General features: G+C 41.0%; 1 protein-coding gene across 4 annotated transcripts in view; it reads left to right on the top strand.

Annotated features, from left to right (window-relative positions):
- dbn1 (drebrin 1) overlaps window positions 1-24,580 on the top strand; it is an 83,880-nt gene that overhangs the window by 31,606 nt on the left and 27,694 nt on the right. The gene's annotated exons all lie outside the window — the stretch shown is intronic.

A 24,580-nucleotide genomic window follows, 5' to 3' on the forward strand; every position in this document is an offset into this window, starting at 1 on the left:
TGTGGCCAAATAAGAACATTGATGCAGGATGATTTTTGCAAAACACCTGATTATGTATCTTTTGGCACTGAACGCTGGCTGAGCGTAAATCCTAGTAATACTGCACTAAAGGATGAGCTGTGGCTCGGAACACTTCCTGTGTGGGTCATGTAAGGATACACAGGATACAATAACTACGGCTCTTGCAGCTTTTATTAATAAAAGATACAAATACAATAATAGAAATGTCACTGGGGCTTTGGACAGAAGCACATCCAGACACACAATGACTCAGAAATGTACACTACACCTTTAAAAGACGCAGCCATTGAACATGGAAGTGCAAAACAATTTCTCTCATTGCTATAAAATACAATGAACAAGTCAAATTATTACCTGCACACTATTACTGAATACAGCAGCATGATTAGGGCTTTTGGCACACTTTCCATTGCATCTCCTCTCGTTGTATCCAAACCAAAACAGACGATGAAGCGTTTATTCACGCTTTCCTTAATGAGATATATGCTTATTTAAGCCTCCCGATTGGTTTATGACAAGGATGTCCCTTGTCAGATTCCTGTCTCCACGCCATAACGTGAGGACGGAACCCAGCATGTTTGACAAAAGGTGCTGCAAAAAGCCCCAAAACACCCAAGTGACGACACGTTCTGACGATGGAAAGATCTCTGGGAGCAACAACAACAACAACAACAACAACAAAAACTGCCAACCCCGTCAACTATATGCAAATATTAAACATAATGAATTATCCATGTCGGCAGGGTAATAATTAGCAAAGTGCTAACACTAAGTTAACAGTCAATCAGCAGTACAGTACAGAAAAATCTGGAAACGTATCTTTATCTTGAGTCGGTTTATTTGTGAATTAGAAACTATGAAAACAATTGTGTCCCTCACTTTTTAGTGTCCTCTAGACTAAATAGCAGATTTTTCCTTTTTTATGTTGCTGCAGATTCTAACAATAAAACCCAATTCATGCTCGTACATAAATCTGAGCATGTGAATGACATGGAAGTAGAAAAGTAACTTCTTGTGACACTGGTCATGAGTCAGTAGCTGTGTAGCAGGGAGCAGACCGAAGGGCCATTAATCTAATTATCAGAGAGTGGGATCACAGACTGACGGATTAGCACACAAGCTTTCTGTTAAAGCAGCTGATTTGAAGATGTTTGCTAATCTCGCTCAGCTGGCAGCGCATACATATAAATTCACATTATGCTTCCAGTCGGCAGACGTAATCCTCACGTTTTATGCCCGAGGCAACATCAGCGGAATTGATTCTGCCTGGCTCTGGGGCGCGTCGACTGATTCAAGGACAAACAACAAGTCACCCCGCTGACCTTTAATGTACTTTTAGTTTCCCATCCATTTATTTGATTGTGTAATGGCTCCAGTTTCCCCTGAGGGATTAATAACCGTTCTGTTCTGCGAGAGTCATCGAATCTGATTCATCCTTTAGTTTCGGTTACTTTGGTCGTAACACGGCCGATAAAATCCACAATGAATTGTAGTTTACTCGCAGGTTGTCGGTCAGTTTGCAACCTGCACGGTAAGGATGGTTTTGACCCATCATTCAGAAACTGATTCCTAGGATTTTAAAAAAACATATTTGCCTCCCACTCTGGCTGCAGGGTTTCTCTCGGCCTACTTCCCTGTGCGCTGACCCCTGCTGCACCACGCAGACACACTCAGGAGGATGAGCAAATGTTCCAAGATGCTGTTATATCTGGGTGATCTCTGAGCTCTGGAGCAGAGCGATAAGGCAGCGGGAAAGCGTGGTGTCATCACTGAGCTTTTGGTTTGTTTTCGTGTGTGTGTGTGTGTGTGTGTGGAAGCATACACTCGACCTGCTCTGGAATCGTCGTACATGCTAAAAACCATTGTGCGTTGACAGTAGCAGGCTGGACGCTTTTGTCGTCTCCTGTTCTGCTCAGTCACTTCTGTTTGATGACTTTTATTCATAAATGTGTCACAGTGACTCAAAAGGCTTTTCATGGGTGACAAGCAATGCACTCAGACCTACATCATGAACACACTTACAAATCACAGCCATCCCCCTGCACACACACACACACACACACACACTCGGGCTTCTGTAGTCGGAAAGGCACACGGTGACATAATTCATTCCCTTATGCCTCAGTTATCTCAACCTAAAGCTACAGTATATCTAACCTCAATCCTCAAAGCAGCGATGCGTTTGCACATTCAGATACCAACAAGCTGGCTGTATGTCTCATGAAGCTGTAGTGGTGTGTGTGTGTGTGTGTGTGTTCACTGTGATTTACATCCTCATCTCGGACAGGACAGCTGGGAAACCAGAACCGTGATCATCAGCTTTGTCTGCATTTGGTATAAACTGCTGGGTTCAGTTTCTACTGGAATCAATCAGAAAGTTGAACTTTCACCTTTCACAGTAACACACTTGGAGGATTATGTCAGTGGAAACTGTACATTTCTTTTCAAAAGTTTGTGTGTTTGGTTGTTTGATGCTTTGTCTTTTTCTGCTCAGTTTGTCTGTTTTTTGGTAACTGCACATCTTTTAGACTGTGTCGGGCTGTTGTTCATCTTTGTCAGACAGAAAATGAGCACGGAATAACTCAAAGTGTGATAGAGGAACGTTTTTAGTCTCCAGACAGACTGACAAACACAAGAACTATGCAGCTGTTTTTCTTTAATTCCCCTTATAGAGCACTGGGCTTTTTTAGGTAAAGTCCCAGCTATGAGGCAACTATGAAGAACCCAGGGAGACAGTGTAAGTTTGTATTAAAGGACTCACTAAAGGCTAGTGATGTTTTAACTGTTTGCTTTTTATTTGTGAATATCAGTATTCAACACTTTTTTACTGTCTCCAAACATTTTATTTCCAGAACTAACACAAACGTGTCAATTAAGGATTTAATCATTTTATACTTCAAGCTGCCAAAAATAACGCAATAGTAGTTACCAGTAGTCACATTTTATATTTATTTAAATTATTTTTGAATCAATTTAATTGTATTAATTGAAAAACTATTTTAAATTCAGAAGAAAATTGCATTTCAAAATAGGGTTAAGTTTCAATATCCGCATTCTAATCCACACTCATTCTACACCCTCTTTATGCTGATGACACCTTCTTGTACCTAAAAACACAATATTAAAATGTAGATGTTTTCTTTAACAAGCCTTCATTGAAATACACTTACAAATTGTTTCTTAAGCCTTCAGTTGATGCCTTTGAGGTCAGACTCACTCACAGCTCTGTAGAGAGTCTGTTTTTGATCAAGCCATCCTGATCCTGGCCATCAGAAATTACACCTCTGTTTTGTTTAGGAATTTTGTAGCTTCTTTTATTTATTATAATGTGATCATAAATGTGATCGGGCCTAGTTTTTTCTTTGATTAGAAAGAACGTTGCCTCTGAGATGTGAAGTAGACATATGAAGTACACAGAACTTTGGTTTGACAGCAGATTGTACTCATGAGACCTGCTCTCTACGAAGCCCTCACCTTTTTTCTGCTATGTATGTTTGAAATTCATCTTATCCCTGAAAAATGGGAGATGCTTGACGTAGTCCAGATGTTACATGCCTCGGTTTGGTCCATTTGTAATTTATTCACCAGCTGCAGGGAAACTGCATCACCTCTTCAATCTGTTTGTGATTTGTGTCTTTTCCTCTGACAAATCCTAACAATGCAATGGATTTTCCATCCAGAGTCATCAGTCTGGTTCATCTATGAAAGGTCGGCACTGTAAGCTACAAGGACAGGGTTCTTTTCCATAAACTCAGCGACACTCATCCCACTGTCAAAGCCTCTACATCAGACTCTGAGTAAAGTAACGGAAAACAGCTGTTAGAGTAATTTCATTAGAAGGGTTTGTTAATCCCCTGTGGAGCAAAAAGGAATCTTTTCTCTTGTATAATGTATTTCTTGCACTATTGTCACCGTCTCATTTGCATCTTTGAATTGCCGATGACGTAAAAGATAAATAAATTCACTCTTGTGAATCTCGGTGAGTAATGTAATGACTTGTTTGCTTAATCCAGACATTATTTTAAATGTGCCGCCTCAGTATAATACGCTGCCGCTCTGGCTGCACTTTGTCTTATTAAGTGATGCTTTTTAAGTAATCGGTGATTAAAGACATTTATTTTATGGTTTTAGACAAACACTAACGTTATGTGACAGTTTCCTTTTTTGTGTGGTCATCACATAAAATGATCTGTCACAAACACAAGGCCGGGTCACTAAATATTCAAATGTTTTTTTGTTTTTTTTTTACCTTAACAGCCTGTCAGTTCCAGGTACTCTAGGTTTATTTTACTTCATAACTACTGCATTGCTATAATGATACTATTGTACTACTACAGTACAACTAAATACACACATTTAAATTCCAGCTGCTAACAATGGAACCACCACTACTGATACTACTGTAGCTAGTATTGCTGTTGAATTTGACAGTACTTCTCACACAAAAATAAAAATTAAAAATTGATTCAGGTCAAGACGTCTAGTAGTTTAAAGGCTAATCGAAAGGCGAAGTGCTGCACTGAAATGTGTCCACCAATGTAACGTGTAATCCAATACAGCAGCTCTGCCATAAATTCGACTTTTCCAAGGTTGTAATTTCTCAGTTTTTAGTTCCCAAGCACTGAGACACCAGGCCCCCTAGAAATGTGATAACCCCACTGTGAGTCTGTTGTCGAGGTCAGAGTGCGGAGTGGAGTCGAACTTTATAAGAAGAGGTGGTTCTAACATTTTGGTCCCCTCATTCATTTCAAAGCGGGTGGCCAAAACATTAGAACCACCTCCTCTTATAATGCTTGTGAAGCTAATGGAGCTAATAATGAGACTCGGATGTGAACTAGAGATTGATTTCTCTCTTGTGGCAGTAAACACATCACATAAAACTCAGTGTTAACCTACACATCAACATGTCACAGCAGAGCTTGATCTTTTCACAGGTCTCTAACTTAGCAGAGATACCAGCCTGCTCACAGTACAAGAACCCAGTTGAGTTGAGTTCCATTCATGTTGGATAAACATGAATGTAGTTCCTGTTGGTCACTGTAGATTAGTAGCTGGTCCAGACTGTTTAACTCTTCCGGCACCACAAGAATTCGTGACACAATCTCGTTCACATGGAAGCAGCTTGTTCTGCCTCTGTAGTCGTGAGTACGTCAGACAGGAAGAACAAACATGCTGACTGGGCTGTGGCTCTGATGCAACAGCACGGCCTGATCTTAGCAGAGCTGTAGTGCGCTAGCGGATGCAGGGTCCCGTCAGGTTGGAGTCTGGCCAATGGCTGCCCTTCCTCTTCCTCAGTGTCAACAATTACAGACATGGAGACACAAAACAAACAGGATCTGGGCCTCTGTGTTCTGTAAAGAACAGAGAGTGGCCATCTGTCTGCGGGGGAAAAACAGCATGTTGGGACCCCATGTGGCGTCCTGGCGTGGAGCTCAGCCTCGCTGTCTGATGACAGCCTCTAATCTACAATAACACAAAAATACGTATTTTTCCATTACACGTTGGTTCTGGGGGGCCGGAATAAAACTGTTTAATTGAGGTTGACATGGAAGAGGAAACTCACAAATCCAGCAGAAGATGACATTATTCCCTCCTCCAACTCCGCCTTCCATACTCTTGTATGATGTCCCAGCAGGCTGAGGTTTGTCTGCCCCCCCCACTTCTTTTTTTTTGTGCTCCAGCTAAAAACATCTCGACACACATTCTCCTCGTCTGGCCACCGTCTCCCTCTGCTCTAATCTACTGTACTCTGCTCTGACGGGGGAATAACCGGGGTTTTCCTTCCCTCAGCACAGATGCACTGTTTCTGCAACACTCTGTAAAGCCCAAACCGCCTTGTTGCAAAAGATGCTAATGGCTGATTTGTGTGAGTAGTGATTTCTTCTTTTTTTCCTCCTAACGCCAACATGATGCAGCCTGATATCTCTGGAAAAATTCTAACAGGTTGTATGACGGCAGCTGGCCCCATGTCTGTCCGTTTTGGCACATTGGCTCTACAGGACATATGGCAGCTCAGAGGTGTGAATGGATGTGGCTGTGAATGTGGATCGGTGTGTTGATGAAATGAAGTATTTTGATCCTTGTGGGTGACATGAGGTTGAAAACCTCACAGTTGTGACATAAACACGCGATTCAAAGCCACTGGTGTGTGTTTGTTTCGTAGAACTCAGGAAACAGTTGTAGTGTTGTTTAAAATACAGAAACAAACTAACTAAAGTAGAAATTTCCAAGTGCGGTATTTTCCACCCATCTGCCCTGAACTCCTTTCTACAAAGACTCTGTTGCCTTTAACTTCTGTTGCCCGTATCTCAAATGTGTTGCTCATACTCACTATGCTAATCGGTGGGATGTGGTCATCCTACCTTTAACCAACGACAATATGATGAGCAATAGCTCATTATTTAGTGACATAACACTCAAATTGGCTGCCGTTTCGGGCTTTGTAGACGCCGACCAACCCCTGTCGACCGTAACATTAAATTTTATTAATGGTGACCCAACAGTCGAACAGACAAGTGTTCTGCAGAAATCAGAGCGCACGCTGGCAGAATGACCACTTCATGGTAGACTGGACAGACAGATGCCGCTCTGAGTCAAAGGCAGACGACAGCCAGCTCGGAATTTGCCAGATGGCATAAAGGACCCTGTGAGCGTGAGGACAAAGATTGTCTGGTCTCATGAGACACAAATTAAAACTATTTGAGCAGAGCTCAAGCACAATCTGTTGGAGTCTGAAAGAATCTGTTTGTAGGAAATGGGATAAACTGTCCACGAGTGAGAAAAGTGCGATTCTGCAGCGTAACTACTGCTAAAATACTTCTGTTAATGCATTTCTGTTTCTCTTCTCTTCCATGTTCCCTCGTTGACCGTGATGCCTTCTGATCCACTCAGGTAAGAAAATCTTTGTTTATTTGCAGCACAACACACACAAACATACACATTAAGTGTCAATGTGAGAAGCCGACCTCCGTTTAGGGGTTTGAGTAGAACTTCATCGCTCTCACAGTTGACGTCTGGGGAACTTTGAAATGTACTGGATTCCAGCGAAAGTGACGGCTTCATGTTCTGCTCTTCTTCAGCTCAGATGTGAATATTGCAGGTTATAACAACATTAATTACGCTGTCATTCAAACCTGCTGTGCCTCTGCTCACTCTGTAAACTGAAGCTGAATGCAGATCTCAAATTATAGTTATAAGCAATTTCGGGTCGAAACACATGTTTAGCTGTGGTTTCCCGTCAATTTCTTGAATTATCCAGTCCCTCCAGGATCTCACTGAAGTTTTCTTGATTGTTGTGGCCTAAAATTCCCAATCCGCTTTTCTGTGTCTGCAATGACTTCATGTGGTTTTAAATTGCACTGAATTTACAGGGAAGTGGTTGAATTAACGGTTTGCAATATCACAGATTCCTGAAGGGACTGATCATCCCACAATATGAACAACTACTCTTGGTACTCAATAAAACCTCACGCAGCTTTGTGAGTGATTTCAGCGTCAACAAACAGCAGCAACCCTTTTCAGAGCTTCTGATGCTGTTTCTAATGTGGAAAATCACTTCCTGCCCTCCATCTGCAGTAACGCGGTGATGTGACGTCATATGCAAACAATCCATTGCACTGCATACATTTGCAGAAATACTTGGTCAAAGACAAACTGTCCACATTTCAAACTCAGCTGGTTCTAGCTGCCTGATCCATGTGACAGCTTTCAAACCCCAGCATGAGTCAGATTTTAGTCATGTTTGAGCCTTTTACCTTTTCCACTTTTACTGTCTCCCTTTCCTTCTTTCCTGTGCAGACTTCCTTCCTTCTATCCTTCTTTCACACCTGATCTTTCTCTAGTCGCAGTTTTTCCTGCTGCTTTCTGCTTTGTGATATTTGCTGGTGTACACTGGTTGTCTAGGCTGCAGTATTATTAAGGGCCTGTCTCTCCTATAGTGTTGGGTTATTACTGTTCACTGGTATCGACCAGGGGACACACTTAGAGCTGTTTGAGACTTTAGCACCAGCAGGAGTGTCCATTATCTCTGCGAGGAGCCATCTTAAGGTCCAGTCTGCAGCCCCACTGAAAACCCTGGGGGACCCATTTTTTCTAAAATGGTTCAGACAGAGACACCGAGAGGCTGAATGTCACAATAAAGTACAGCTGGAGGAATCTGAGGGACGTAAAGGAGAGACGGGGCATGAGGTGTCAATAAGTCTGTCAATGGACTTATGCCTTAAAGGAATAGTTCACAATTGTAATGCGTAACATATTTTGGCAAATTTGGCAAACTTTCCCTCGTGTTTGTCTCGATGTATATCTGGAGTTTGTCCCCTTAAAAAAAAAAACTGTAAATGGGGGATTGTGGCTGTGGTCACAACTTTCCTAACTACGTTTGACCTTTTGTTACATGTGTATGTGGTTATATTTCTTATTCGTGATGGTTTTTTATGTCGGGTGCTTAAAATGTGCTGTAGTTACTAACAGTCATACTCATATTTACGAGGATTGTTTTAAAAACGTTTAATATTTGCGACTGACGACGGCAAAATCGAGGGTTTTATACAGTAACTAGAACGTTACCTGAAGGTCTCTGTTTTATAAAGTTGTTTTACTTTTATGTTCCGGTGTAAACTCTACAGTCCATGTCGTCCACACTTCTCCATCCAGGACCTCACCCTAAATCTTTGTTTGTCATTTTTCCCTTTCTTTTTTCTTTTTTTTTTCTTTTTTTTTTTTTTTAGCAAAAGTTGCTCCGTTTGTTAAACATAACTTGTCTCCATATTTGTTTTGGCACCAAAGATTGTGCAAGAAATTTCGTTCTTGTGGGATTTGCTGAAGTGCAGTGGATTGATGAGAATTGTACTGTCCAACAACTCATTCTAGGAGTTACTGTGTATCAGAAAGTCCTCGAATGAAAGTACTTGTACTCAAACTGGGGGAAGAAAATTGTTATAGTTTGTAAAATATAAATTTGAATGTAAATGTCAGAATCATGGACTAATGCTTTAATGCTTTAAGTAAATTAGATCGCGTGATTGCTAAAAGAAACACAATACACAAGACAATAATGTAACAATTGAAATAAGGATCAATAAAGATACTTTTATTTTTAAAAAAATCAGTTCAAAGTACTTCACATATACAGTACGTATGAAAACATTTAAATTAAACACAAAAGAAGTTTAAATTATATAAGGTATATGAAAATGAAATTAATTAAGAATCAAAAAGACCAGACACTATACAAGAAACAAAAAGCAACATTAAAAACCATTAATGGTCTTTTAAAAAGAGTAAAGTTAAATAGAATGAAAACCTGAAAGAAAAAAAAAGAACAAAATCTCAAGACTAATAATCCTAAAAACGTTGCCTTTCATTTTGTCTTTAGTCTTTTTTTCAGAACTAATGAGTTTGATTCAATTGACGGGCGGCTGTTTTTCTGTGCTGAGCAGCAGCTGTACCAGGCTTTAAGTTGAGCCATAACAAAGTTAAAGATTTCAAAGACTGGATAAGGCTATTAGAGACAATCAATAACGCAACCGTGTAGGCTCGACACAAAAGCAGAAACGTCATTCCTGCTCCAATATGTGTTGTTTTCACTGTTTAACAAAAGACCTAAAATCCAGAATAGCTGAAAGGCTGAAACACCATGATGCGAATAGGAGTCGTGTTTTTATTTTCCTTATACCGAGAAGCAAAGAAAAAGGTTACCGGAAAAAGAATGGATAAAGACAGAGGCACAGTGGTGAAGGACGGAGTAATGGAGGAAACAGACTGCAGCATGTGGTTAAAAAAGCTCTGCACCTGAACAAAAGCTTTTAACTCCAGCAGAAAATGTTTGACTACAGGGGGTCTGCCTGTGTCCATGTCCAGCCCTGTCTAGTGTGCCACCGACAAATTGAACTTCAGCTCCAGTGACAGGTTTCAGCCCATGTAACTGCACAAAAACAGTCATGACCTGTTTCCTTCATCCCTGAATCTGCACCACAGAAACTGGACTGCAGCTGAGTCTGACACAGAGAGAAATGGTTCACTGCTGTTTAACGCATTTAAACTTTGAAGTAAATTCCCCATCAGCCCAAAGCCTTTCATACTATTTGTTGCTTCTTTTTTTTTTCAAATAATTAAGCAACTTTCTGCAGGTTTTGAAACTGGCTTCAAATAAAGCTCTCAAACAGTCGATAGAGGTGTTCTGCAGGGATCAATGTTAGGCCCACTGCTATTCTTTTCAAACTCACCACTGCATATTTTTAAAGTGATGATAAACCTATTTTGCAGGCTGCTTTTGACAAGCCCCGAACAACTACATCGATCGAGTATAACAGGTGTGCAATTTAATACAGTCCAATACAGCAGCTCTGATTTCCACTTTTACAAAGATGATAATTTCACTCTGTGTTTATTAGTAAAGGTCAGAGTGGTTGGTGGAGTCATACTGTGTGTATTATAAGAAGAGTTGGGTCTAAAGTTTTAAACACCTCATTCATTTTAAATATGGTGTCTGTAGCACAGTGGTGGAGCGGTTAGCGCTTCTTCTCAGCTAGAAGGTTGCAGGTTGGCGTCCCCGACCCGTCCCGTGGCCTTTCTGTCCAGTGTGCACCCTCCAAACCCCCCATGACCCCGAGCAGGATAAGCAGTTACAGATAATGGATGAAATGAATGGATCTCATTTGGCAGGACAGTCGTACATCGACCAAAAGGTCGACTGCCGGTTCCTCCAGGCTACACGTAAAATGTCAGGTGAGCAGCTTGCACAGCCGCCCCCATCATCGGTGTGTGTGAATGGGTGAGTGTGAAGCAATTTTAAAGCATTGCATTGTAAAGCGCTTTGGATAAAGGTGCTATAAAAGCAGACTGTTTTACGAAAATTAAGGCTGGACTTGCACCGCTATGACTCCTGAATTTCCCCATGGGGATCACTAACGAACCATCATGTCCTCTCAGTTTGCATAAGCAGAAATGGACATTTAGTGAAATGCGTAGGTGGGACAACACGACACTGTAGCTGCCATTTGGTAAATAAAAATAATTAGTCTTTATTTTTAGAGCATTTTAATGACACCACGCACCAGGGGTTCGGGGTAACCCCTAACCCAAGAAATTGGATTGTGTTCATTCGCTAAGGCTAAACTTAGACAAGCGTAGGCAAATGTGTGACAGCAAGTTGTTTCAGTAAGACTCCTCATTGAGAACAAGCTACAGCCATGTTGTACAAAAACCAACAGTTGGTCCAGTACACGGCGGTAAACACTCCCTCCGACTGTTTACACTGCAGCTTCCCACATTCTTTCCATTTCCCCTCTCGTTTTGTCTTTCACTCTTTCCCATTGTTGATTTAGACATTTACTATGAGCATTGAGTTTACACCAAGTTTTGTCTTTTTAAAGACAAATGTTATGCAGCAGGAAACCTTTCAGCAAATTAGTTGGACGCTTCGGTAACATAAAATATGTCTAAACACAGTTCCTAGCTCCCGCTGAGTCCATCTGTGTGTTCTTTCCTCTCTCCTTCCTTCTTGTGAGTGATGACTTTTATGTCAGGCTAAATATTGAAACAGGCTCTGCACCCCCCCCCCCCCCCCCCCCCCTCAATCACAAGGCTTCCAGGACTGTGTCAGCAGTAAAGTGATGCATCTATTTCAAGGCTGGATCATCCTCAATGAGGGGATGATCCTGTTCTGTCAGGTTTTTTTTTCTTAAAGAGTAGTAAGCACTAGTACTTTTCCATCAATACCGATTTAAGGGACTTTTTGTCCCTTAAAGGAAAATCACATGGTTGCACATTTGGTCATTAATAACTTTATTCCAAGGGAAATATGAAATTGACTACAAATTACTACAAGATTAATTACATTTCTCAAACTGAAAGATCAACATAGTGCTCAAGAACCTGCATTAAACCCGTAAAACGTCATCATAGAACATCATCGTCATCCTCAACATCAGCAGTACCATCGTCATGCACAAAAAAATGCAAAACGATCATTTCACTTGTTTTTATTACACTAAAAGAATTTGGAGGGATTGCTGCACATGGCCTTTGGGGGGAAAGTAGCTACAAAGCCACAAAGCTACTGACTCTAAGCTCACTCTGAATAGTGCAGTGATGATTGAGGCAGTGCCTGACGGCGGCTGCCATCAGCTGCCATAATCATGTGACACGGACGACCATCTAAAATACGCCCGTGAAAACGAGTTGCGAGTTTGTATTGGCACAGTGGTATCGTGATACTTTTTAAAATATCGACTCCAAAATATCAACCAGCGGGTATCTAAGTATTGATAGCAGAGAATTGATGAGCGTATCGCTAGTTGGCGCCAGACCAGAATGGAAAAGCAAAGCTTTCACATCACAGTCAATATACATTGTTGTGGTTAAACGCCTTCATACTGACCCATCCAAAACAACAAAAACATCTTGAGGGACTTTACATATTAAGGTCAGGACTGGAATCTAACAGAAATCAAATTCCAGTTCAGCAGATTGGCCCCTTTGGCTACAATGAAATGAAAGTGCTTATTTCTGCAGAGGTGTTTCCAAACCTTGTTTCTAGTCCATTTAAATGAGCTTGGGCTCATGCACACGTGTGTTTTAATGCAGTGCCATTACTGCTTTTTAATCTTGTCCCTTGTATAAATCAATTTTTCTAGATTTTCTTAACGTTTCAATAACATTACGAGCCATAGATGGAGAAATCCCCAGTTATTTGCTAACTTACTTTGACAAACATAAATCAAGTTGTTGAACACATGGTTCACTTGGAGGGACAAACGTCCCCCCATCACTCCTGTTCCACAGCTTTTCCAGTCTTTTGATGCCCCTGTCCCAAAACGTGAGACTTGTTGATTGCATTGTAATAAAAATATTTCTCAAATAAGTCATATGTTGATATTAGATAAGTGATGTGTTGTGTATTTATTGTCTTCTCTCGTGTATTTTTAATTCAGAAAATGGGACGATCTGACTACTATTGTTATATCTGTATCACCTTCAATCTAAAATGTCTTTCATGTAAAACCTTAATGACACAAACCCTCGCACCTTGGCACTCGTAGCTTAACGAGGAGCAGCTGAACCCCCCAGCTGAGTTCAGTAATTGGAGAGTGGGTGAAGCAGGTGGCACTGGCCGTGTGTGTGTGTGTGTGTGTGTGTGTGAGTGACAGCCTTTCCAGTGGGCAGAATATAAGAGTGCCTCTGTGCTCCAGCCGTTAATTACAGCTCTTCACCATCCACATCACTTCGGGACAACAGCCCAGCTAGATAACAGCCTAGCACAGATCTCAGTGTCACTTCTTGCTGTCTGACGAAGAGGACGGAGCTCAGATTTCTTTTTTGATACTCATCACTGTCTTGTTGTGATCTCACATGACTTGTAAGCTTGTAAGTTAGATCTGCAAGACTTGGAAGATGAAAGAAAAACACAATCTAGTGGCGTCTGACTCTAGCTGGTAATAAAATGGCTGCAGGTGAAGAACCAAACACCTTTCACAAACCTGAGATGTCGGCCTTCATAGACGCATGAGTAAAGTTAGCTGTCGATGGCTGCATTGATTTCACTGTTTTCCTTTCAGTCATAACATCTGTTAACATGTAAGAAATGCAAAGTTTCATCTATGATCCGTTTTATAGACCTAGATTTCATAGAATACAGTGAACAGTAAATTGGTTTGTTCCACAGACGACAAATCCGTCAGAATTTATGGAAACAAGGACTTACTGACTGTTAATCTTTAAAATCATGATAATTTGAAGTCTGAAGATTCTGAGAATAAAGTTTGTAAATTTTGTATATAACTTAAATAACGAGGTAGTTGTTAAATTTACACTGATAACTACAAACTGCTTCAGTAGTGTTCACTTATTTAACGTTTAAATTACATTTCACTAACTTGTGGATATTGGATAAACAGAAAACTGTTATGGGAAACCAATGTAAAACTCCATTGCAGCTAATAGCGGCTAATATTTTCAGATTTGTCTCATTTATTTTATTTATTATTCATAAATAACCTAAAAAAAAATGTACAGTTAATTTTTACCAAGGCTCTAAACATTGTTGTACTTTTCATGTACAAGAACAATTTGTGCTCAATTTGTTACTCTTATAGTTTGAAGCCTGAATTTAAACCTTTGGGACGTTTTGGATTTATAAAGAACTAATCATGCCGTAACAAAATCAAGCGTTTGCGTGTTTATATCAGAGATGATGAAGAAATATTAAGGGCAAACATTTCGAGACACAATGTAAAGCACTTAACTGTTAAAGAAAACATATTTACAGCACGTGGTTACAATGAATCCTGATGCCTTTGTAGATGATCATGGTATTATGTATAACAGTAATATTAACATACATCGTTTGCCACAAAGGAGAGTGAGAGCATCAACAATGAAACCGAAAGGTGTTACAACACAGGAGAGAATGTCAACTCCCTTATTCATTCCACCTCTTCTTTTTCCATATGAAGCTACCTCCCACACACACAAACACTCACATTCATCACCCCTGCTCTCATGCAGAGTAGCTGTGTTCATCCCCCAGATGCACATGTGTAGTTTCATTTCTGAGCCACTCGCACAACAACTGCACCCGTTTTTATTCCGGTCCAGCTGGTTTAAATTTAAAAGACACAGATTTTTCTGCAGCGCTACAGGCTCTGAACCGATTCGACATTTTAATAGAAGTCACGTCATCAGTAACGTGTCAGCCAGTTATCAAGCACTCTGTCAGGGTCTAGGTGGGCTTATGGGAACCGATGGTCACCTTGATGGAAGTGATGCTCGGGAATTTGTCTGGATTTTAACGGATAGCTCGTCTATCCAAACTCCTGTGGTGTCGGCCAAAAATGGTTAAAAACACATTAACTGCTACGCTGAATATTTTTTCTTTATTCTAAAATGCTAGAAGACTGCTCACTTCAGATAAGTGGCAATAGCAATTTTACACTTAGAGTTCCCTCAGCCTGATTTCTAATAGGTTTTACCTTTTTATTCTATGAAATAAATCAGTAAAAACACCCAACTTTCACTATTTTTGAGCTTTACGTGTCTCAAAAAGAAGGCGTTTGCTAACAATTGGCTAAACAGGACATTAGACATCATCAGACCAAATTCGGACGCTCATCTACTATATAATCCACCTTTCAAAGCCTCATTGGCACAAACAAATAAGCAAACCCAGGTCGCTGACCGACAGACATTACTCATGAGTTGAAGCAGTTCAGTGTCGGACACAGTGGATTTATGTTTATTGTGACCAACAACTTTAAAAATTACATTTAAATGTGACGAACCATAGACACAACACCTCAGGGCCCAGAGTGTCTTCTTCTTACCCACATTCAATACTCATCGCAAGTGTAGCACTTGATCTTAAATTCAACCATGTTTTAACTCCCTGTTCAGTCAAAAGATTTCCCACAGGACAGCAGACGCGTCACACACACACACACCCTTTAATGCACTATTATATTAAATATTATATTTGTGAGTGTGTGTGTGCTGCAGTAGCTCTTTAGTGCATGACATCATTTTGCTTTGTGGTTTCACAGAAGCAGGGTGGGGACAGGATTCCAACCCTTCCTTAATGTACAAAGTCCATGCTGGCATGTTCCCAGTGGTCTCTTTTGTGAGGGTCACAGCTGGTCCCATCATCATGGAATAATCTGAGCTTAAAGATGGAGTTGTACTGTGTTATGAGCAGGTTTGTTCAGTTTCCTAAGGAGCAGAACAAACGACACACAACGTCAACTTCATGAGGACATTCAGTTGGATTCAGTTCCAAAATGGTGGCCCAAGTAAAATCCTGGCACTGCCACAGTGTGGTTAGAATTTAACAAAAGAAAAAGAAACCGATGAAGTTCAGACACCACTGTGCTGTGTAAAATAAGTCCTCAGTGCACTGCGTGACATAAGGTTTTCCCACAGTTTCTTTCTCTGTGTGTGTGTGTCTGTGTGTGTGTGCCTTGCTCGATCTACACTGTGTTAAATATGTTTATGGAGATGTATTTTAATTTGCCCTCCCTGCTGCATTCAGCCACATCTCGTTTGATGCTGAATGTGAAGTAGGTCAGTGTTCTGTCTGTGTGTGTGCGTGCGATGTGTGGGTCACTTTGGCACGTTGCATCTGCCCTCACATTGACGCCGGAAATTAGATGAAGGGAGAGAGAGAGAGAGACGGAGAGGATGAAGGGAGGAGGGGAGTAAGCTGGAGCTGGAGAGTGTGCGTGTTTTCTAAAGAGAGGGACAAGGAGAGAAGGCAGAGAGACACTGGGTGTGTTTGAGAGAGAGAGAGAGAGAGGCAGGATGAAAGGCCTTGCTGGCTGACAGCCCACACCAACCAACCAACCAACCAACAGAAACTCTTCGATCACAACTCACAAGGGGTGTGTGGAGTCCTTTTGAAACGCTCTGGTTGCTTTTAAGTCCAACTTCTACTACACAGACATCTCTGTTGAGGCTACTACTCAGATGAGCCTGCAGCTTCTGAATGAGCATAGATGCTTGTAAAAGACAGAACGACAAAAAGTCCTAGAAGTTTTGCAGTTGGTTTGCTTTCTACATTTTTCTTACTGCCACAAATCATATCTATAAACCAACACCACACTTGATATATATTATTTATCTTTGTCCAGATTGGTGGATTGGTCACAGCCAGGGCTCATTCCTCCTTTGGCATCACAAGATGATCATAAATAACTACAAATAAACCACATTTTCTAGAATAATTTTAATGCTAAAAGGGATTTGCATAAAAAAGGCCTTCATTCAATAAGGGGTCACGTACCGGAACGTGTCAGAACCGTTGCAGAGAACCACAAATGTGGAATAATCCGATGCCCAAAATTAGCAAAACTAATGCAGTTTCCTGATGTTTGGTTGCACAAGTGCAGAACATGCACGGAGGCTTTTTTTTTTTTCAGGGAGATGCCAGCTTCTGAGCTGGCCTAAAAAACTTCACCCTACAGCCGTCTATGGAGCAAATCCACTGAATATCTCCAGAGGAAATTGAAATCACACAAAGACGCAGAACAAAGCATGCGACTCCATGCACTTAGATTTCCACTGAAGGTCAAGGTAGAACATTATTCTATTACAGTTCTATTACAATCTGCTGTTCTTTATCAATAGTTATGTTAAACTAAATGTGATCACCACTTGAGTTGCCGATCCCTGGATTCTTATCCCAGATTTTACGTCTTTCATTTCTTTTGAGCTCGACCTCCAGATAGCGATGGTTTTGTCTGTTATTGCCATGGGTTACGTTAGCAACCAGGAGACTTTTGACAGTGACATCACTGAAAGGTATTTACTGACCAGGAAACCCTGTCAGGAATGTCAAGAATTATATTTGGCATTTTCCTGCGGCACTGAGGGTCACAAGTAGTTGTTCTCTTGCATTAACGCTGCAGGAATTCTATGTTAATTAAAAAACAATATTATCAGAAGGGAAGGCAGGTAACAGGAGAAGGCCATTGGTCCTGAGTAGCTTGGAAACCTGTTGAGGGCATGAGAGCGAAAGAAAATAAGAAATGCTGATTAAAAAAATCTGATGCTTTAAATAATATTTATAGTGTAGCTGCATTTTAATACTCATAAGTACCTTCAAACTGTACTGTAACTGTAAATGTTTACCACAGAATAATGACACTGTGGCAGATTCAGGGCAGGAAGAAGAAGGCAGAACAATGTGGTTTAGGCTCATTTATCAGTTCAGAGAAAATGTTGTAGAATACAAAAGGCTTGGAGGTTTTCATTGGCCTTGTCCATCTCTGCAGACCATCAGGTCCCAGTAAATCCTGCCTCCCATCCATCAAAACATTCGGATTTCTCTCCTCTTTACTCTTGTCTTCAATGGACCAACAATCGGCCGCCAATCGTGTTGGTCCGCGTTTAGATCTGATTGGAGCCAGCATCAAATCTGCACTAAAGTCACAGGAAGTCGATCGTAGACCTCCCTGTCCAACGCATAAAGAGGGGCTGTGAAAACTGGGTGATTTATGGAAGAATCCAGGACTGACCTGCCAATGCCACATAAAAAAAACATGAATATATTGTTTGTGAAGATTAGGACTTAGATGACACTTCAGTCTGGACCAAAGTGGTGGAATGACTGAGCTTATGTCCCACAGAAGGTCCCAGCAACTTAAATGCAAAAATGCTATTGTTAAAAAGTGCAACAAAGTTCGTTATTTTTGTTTTGTCATATGCTCGATGTGTAATCATTTTGGGGATTTGACTAATTAAGACTAATTGGAAGTTTCAGTAGTTGCCCCACATCGACTGAAACTGAATAGTCAGTCAGCATCTATCAACATCTGAACTTTTAGAAATGCTGAAAAACTAAGGGAGTTTCTTTTCAGCACTGCCTGAATGACAAATAATAAATATAAAACAATATAAAAAATATATAATAATAATAATAATAATAATAATAATTTTTAAAAAAACACGTTGAACAAAATCCAATCAAATCTTCACAATTTAACAAAGTCAGGTTGAAAACGCCCTCAATTTTGCACCGATGATTTTCCAGCCATTTCAGGAATGTGTGATTTCCCATCATGGTACAAAGTAGAACGATAATAGAAAATGTGAGATGATTGAATCCTTATTTTTCAAAGTCTGGTGTTTTGAATGCAGGATTCTGCTAAGTATAAATGAAGCACTGGTACATGTTTTACAGCCTTTCAGTGAGCTCCAGCTTGTGTAATGAGTGGTTTCCGATTAGTTACTTTCCTTCCACAACTTTGCTTCAAGCACCTTTGCAGCATTGCCTCCTGTATGCAAATCGCTCCACCAACTGCACGATATGAATTATTGTTTATACTATATATTTTTAAGGGCAACTCCGGCTTAATTATAATCTGAAACAGAGAATTAAAACTCATCTGTCAGGTTATTTCAACTATTTCTGGAGTGAGGGACTGAGATCTTCTCTCCCTGAGGCACCTTTTCAGTGTAGTGAGGAGAATGAGTTGACTGAGGAAGCAGGAATACTGAATGCTCAATGAATCCCTGGTAACCATGCAATGTCTCTGTCTCACAGAGGAACTGTGAGTCCTGTGTGTGTGTGTGTGTGTGTGTGTGTGTGTGTGTGTTGTGTAGTATCACTGCTGTCTCTCTTGCAGAGTCAGTGTTCAACCAGGCCTACAAGTCCTGAGAGAGACGCTAGCACAATATTAACCTTCGTTCATTCTTGTCCCTAGAGAGCTGATTAGGGTGAATATGCAGGGAACCGGGAAGGTGTGTGTGTGTGTGTGTGTGTGTGTGTGTGTGTGCTTGCTAGTCTGTCCTAAAGGCCTAGAACAATAAAAAAAAAAAACCCATCCTGCTGACTAAGTCACTGTGACAGGCTTTGGGCCACAGCTGAGGCTGTTTGGACTGTCCTGTCCTACTGCAGCTCTGTTGACTCCAGAGGCAGCACGTGGTGACTTCTAGGACAAGCAAAACATGGCAGAGGGGATTCTAGGCCTCCTTTGGTAGATGGACCAATTATGAATGTGATTATGACTGATGCTGCCCAACGTTCTCTTAATGGTTTCCTACACAGAAACCTGTAGTTCTGAGGCCTCCCGTTTTTATCCAGGTTTAGGACCAGCACCAAGGTCCCCTTTGGTGGATGTGCGGGGCCACACCTGTTCTGGTGGGATCCTATCCTGCGGCCTTATATATCCAGACCCGATGCTCTACCCATGAGCCATCTGGCCCCTGTCAACATTCATTCATAAGTGGCTAGTTATTCAATCTGTTTGCTCGGTTATGAGGTGTGTGCGTGTGTGTGTGTGTTCCTTCCAAATTTTCAGACTAAAAATCATGAGTGTGTTTCGCTCAGTTAGTTTGGAGGTTGTCTGTTTTGCTGGGGTTAGGGTTTGGCCATCTGTTAGAGATCTGCGGTAGATAAAGGTTTTAAAACTTAATTGCCTGCAAACAGTCAACCATTGAGTTCCCTGGCAAATATTTTAGACCTTTTTACAATCAAGCATTGTCTTTACTGATCATTTCACGGTGTCAAACAAAAACAGTAGTAGGCCCAAGATCCTTTTAAAATGCTAGAGAATTATTTGGTAGTGTAATGTGGCAAACACAACTCCTAACAAACCGGAACATAGATCTGAACATAGAGCATATTAACATTAACATAGTTCCCTCCAGTCTTTCTAGTTGACATCATTGGGAAGATGAGACTTAAAATAAATGAGATGTAGATTGTCTGAAACATTTTGGACCTGTTGAGCCTCATTAGAATATTGTCACTGGAGACCTTTTTTCAAGATGAGCATTCTAGAGCTGGCTGGCTGATAATCAGGACTTGATTCTTGTTTGGTCTTTTGTTCACTGTGGCTAATGGAGGGTCGGGGTCAGGAACCACTTAGTGCAGAATCAGCAGGTGAAATTAAGTTTATTTATTTGAATGATAATGTGTCTGTGTTTCTTTGCATTGGTAAAATACCGGTGCTGAGACTTTGGAACCAGGTTATTTGAGTTGTAATGCAGACTTGTTTGGTGCGTTAAGGATTCATGAAATGGTCACATGTTGCACCATCATACTTTATTATGAGCACTTACACTAGCACTGCACTGGAGACTACGTGTGTTTTATGTTATATTTCGACCTGGTGTCATCGCTGTTTTTGTAAGTGGCAAATTGATGGATGGCATAATTGCACCAGCCCTGAGAAGACCACATTTCTCTTGTTTCTACATTCCTCTTATGTTGGCTTGATTTACCTCTTGTAGTTAAAGTAGGATCATATGATGGATGCCTGAAATGTTCTCAGCCCGAAGCATAAAAGAGAAATGAAAGCTGCTGTTTAGGGACCAAAAGCTCATTTCCTTTTTTTCAGTGTCACAGTGTTAATATTGTACAAGTTTCATGGAACTTCTGTTTTTTATTTGTGCTGGTTTCACTTCGGTTTATAGAGGAGCAGCCTGGAAACATTTTTCCTTGGTTTAGTCATGAGACGCAACAAATAACTTACAACTTAACTGATGTGCAGTTTTTTTTTTTTTTTTTTTTTTTTTTTTTTTACTAGTTTCAACTTCCTTTCTTTGAATCCCAACTTCATTTTTTTTTTTTTAAGTTTACTTGTTATTGATAAGAACTGACAAGCGGAACCAACAGCAGGAGTCGAGACATGTTGAGAACAAAAGTTTAGATACAACCAGCTCTCGGCACCCGTGTCGGGGGGAACTGACAAAATGAATGTACATACAAAAAGACACGGGGAAGATACTAAAACAGACCAAAAAAAACCACATGACTTATAAACAGTTGGTTCATTAGAAGGTGACTTTAAGTTATGGATATTGACAGAAATCAGTTATTTTGAGAAACACATAAATTACTGTCCAGTCCGTCAGAGCAGTAGGATGATGCTGCTGCTGCTGTTGCTGCTGTTGCTGCTGCTGTTGCTGCTGCTGTTGCTGCTGCTGCTGCTGCTGCTGCTGCTGCTGCTGCTTAGTCTCTCAGGCCTTTAAAAGTACACAACACAACTGCTGATTTCGGCAGTATTTCTAAAAAATCAAATGTGACTCAGCCTTTTTCCCGGCGCCACACTCCAAAGAATCCACTGCCAAACATGGAGGCAGACGGTGAGCTGAGCAGCAGGCCGGATGATTCGCTCACCAAACTCACGAGTATTGATGGAAAATGTTGCATTAACAATTTTCACTGCCTCAGCAGCCACTGGTTTGGCAAGATAACATTGCTTCCCATCTGGTGAAGGCATTATCAGGCCTCAGCTCACAGGGCGGTGCCTGAGATGTGCGTGGAACAGAAGTAGAGTTGTAGATGGCAGTAAAGTCTGCAGGAAGGATGTGAGGGATTTTTGGTTTCAGAGGCTCTTTGTCCAAGCTAGTGTCCAGACGTATATTGCATGTGCATTATATTTATTTAATCTGCAGTGGACTGAAACACATTTCAGAACAACACCTGAAACTAGTTATGACTCTAGTATTTAAAGGGTTTTTTTGTAGTACCAAATACTCCCAACTAGCAATACCAATTCTTTTTTTTTCCAGATCTACTCAGATATACTGTACATATAATATTACCTGTCGTTTTATCAGTCCAGTTTTTGACAGGATTTTTAATGTCCTCTGATGTCTTTCCACATCTGTAGTGAATCAGAAAGTGATCTTAGACTAAAACACCTCTTTATATTCCCACTCTGTGGTATTTGAAGGTATTTTTGCTGGATCGTTCCCGTTCAGTGCTGCCGTCAGTGTACAACATGTTCTCTCCATCAAGTCCAAAGTGGTTCGGATTGTTTTTCCTGTTCGTGGAGGCTGCGTAACGCCTTTACTGGATGGTGCGTCTGGATTTCTTTCTTTTTCTTTACCTCAACTGTAATATCATTGTACATTTGCACCCTCCTCTCCACCCTTCTCTGCACCACACACCACTGCAGTGATGTGATACTCCAGGGAAGCCATTACTGGAGACATTTACTTCCACTCATTATAATTTCATAAAGGCCTAGAGAAATGCAGACTCACGTTGAAGCCGCCCTTTCACTCTGTCATCCATTTGCTGAAGAATAATAACAATAATTCCTTGATTGATTTATTTTTTTCTACCATAGTAATAAACATTTTTGTTCTTCGACTGTTTGGTTCAAAATCTCAGTGTTTTCTGTGCCCATAACTAATTAATTTATTATTTTAGCCCATTTGTGCAAAAAAGACTAAATGGTGTGATCTTCCTCTGGTACCACCACAGTGAGTCATTAGCTGCTATCACCATGATACTCATGGTTCAGTAGGTCACCTACTACCTCCCAGTAGGCTCATAGGCCGTTTGCTTTCTAGTTGTATATACAGTATATCAGGAACAAGAGAGCAGTTAGTGACGCAATTTAAAGTGACAAAGTCCATTTAAGGACGAGCCATTTGACCCATTGCCACAGATTATGAAGACGGCCTGGTGCATGAGAATCCCCTTTGTAAAGTGACTCACCAAAGACTCATTACAGCTACGAGGTTTCATTTTTGGTATCATCTGAGTGAAACACGTCAACAGGAACAGACGGATGTTTTTAAATAAAACATATTTCAGCGTGTGGTTGACAATAAAACAGAAATTAAATACATAATTACTTCTTTCTGTGCAGCCCGGTACCACTGTTTGAAGCTTTTGCACATTTTTATTTTGTACCACCTTAAGAGTCCATTTTGTTTAGTCTTTACACTTGACAAAGCTGAGAAGCTATTTTTTAGCAAACAGATGTTGGGGTCAATACTGCGAATGACACAGCATCGATGTCACGGCACAGAAACAGACAAAAATGCAGTTTATAGAGTAGTGGAAAGAATATTCTAAAGTGATCTCCACACGGATGATAAACGCTTTTTATTTTGGAAACACTGTGGCTTTTCTTCAGTACACGCTACATTTTGAGTAGAGATGAACAGTTGTGTTCTGTTTGCAGTAATTGTGTGTTGTGGTACTGTGTGTAATGTGCATTACTGCGCTGTGGTGACACTGTCCTGGCTACGGAGTGTTCATCTTGTTTTGCTCCCTCTGCCTTTCACACCACTCGTGCTCGTGTCCCACTCGGAGGTTCAGCGTTCGCATTTCTGCATTCCCAGACAGACGGGAACAGGAGTCACCGCTGTTCAGCTCGTGCCCTCTCTTGCTCCCTGTGAAACATTACCCACAGTTCTCCGTCCTCACGTCTGGCTGCCTCATTTCTTTCGCATTAAGTCACCAGGAAATTTTCCTCCATCGATAAATCACAGTACGTTATCTGACCACGGGAATAACGGTCGTTGCCAGCATAGTTAATCATCCCCCATAGTTCTCAGTGTCCCGTCCCACAATGCTCCCTGTCTGCCTGTTTCTGCCTTCACAGCTCTTTGTGTGTATTTACAGTCTCTCTGTTCTGTCTGTTCCCCAACCACACATATTTCTCTTTCCCCTCTGGCCATTGGAAACCCCGGAGGAATCCATCATTCTCAAACCCTGAGGATAAATATTGGATTTTGGTGGGGGAACAAAAAGAATTCACATTTGAAATTGGACAACTAACACAGTTAAATAGCACAGTGCCATCTGAAGCAGTATCTGGATTCGTTGCTCTTGCTGATATTGTGCTCATAAGCCCTGTTTGACACTGTCAGTTTACCCAAACGTCCTGCTTACTAGTGTCATTTCTGTTTAGCGATTGTTTTATTGCACCAACAAATTACTTGCATGAGAGAGCTGCAAGTTTGGACAGTTTGGAGGGATAACGAGCCAAGCAACAATGACCTCATGATGTGTCCCATTCAGTCTGACTCTGCCTTTCTCTCTTTGGCTCACAGTTCTCGCCTGATTCGACTGGCTTTTTTATTTTTGTGGCCTTGTGGCAGGACCCGTAACATCAGCCGTCTGGCGTAGAAGTCATCTGGATGTTTTCCTTTCCTCCCCACCAGGCTGGAGGCTCGAGGGGATTTGAACCTTTAACTCCGGGAGCTTTATTGGCTCGTTCTGTATTCTGCATACTTCTCTCTCTCCAAATTGGTGAATTAGGCCAATATTCACTGGGTTGTCACAGCAACTGTTCAGTTCTTACACACTGTGGCCTTTTAT

This window comes from Channa argus, chromosome 22 (genome assembly GCF_033026475.1).
Source record: "Channa argus isolate prfri chromosome 22, Channa argus male v1.0, whole genome shotgun sequence".
In the NCBI taxonomy this organism is placed as follows: Eukaryota; Metazoa; Chordata; class Actinopteri; order Anabantiformes; family Channidae; genus Channa; species Channa argus.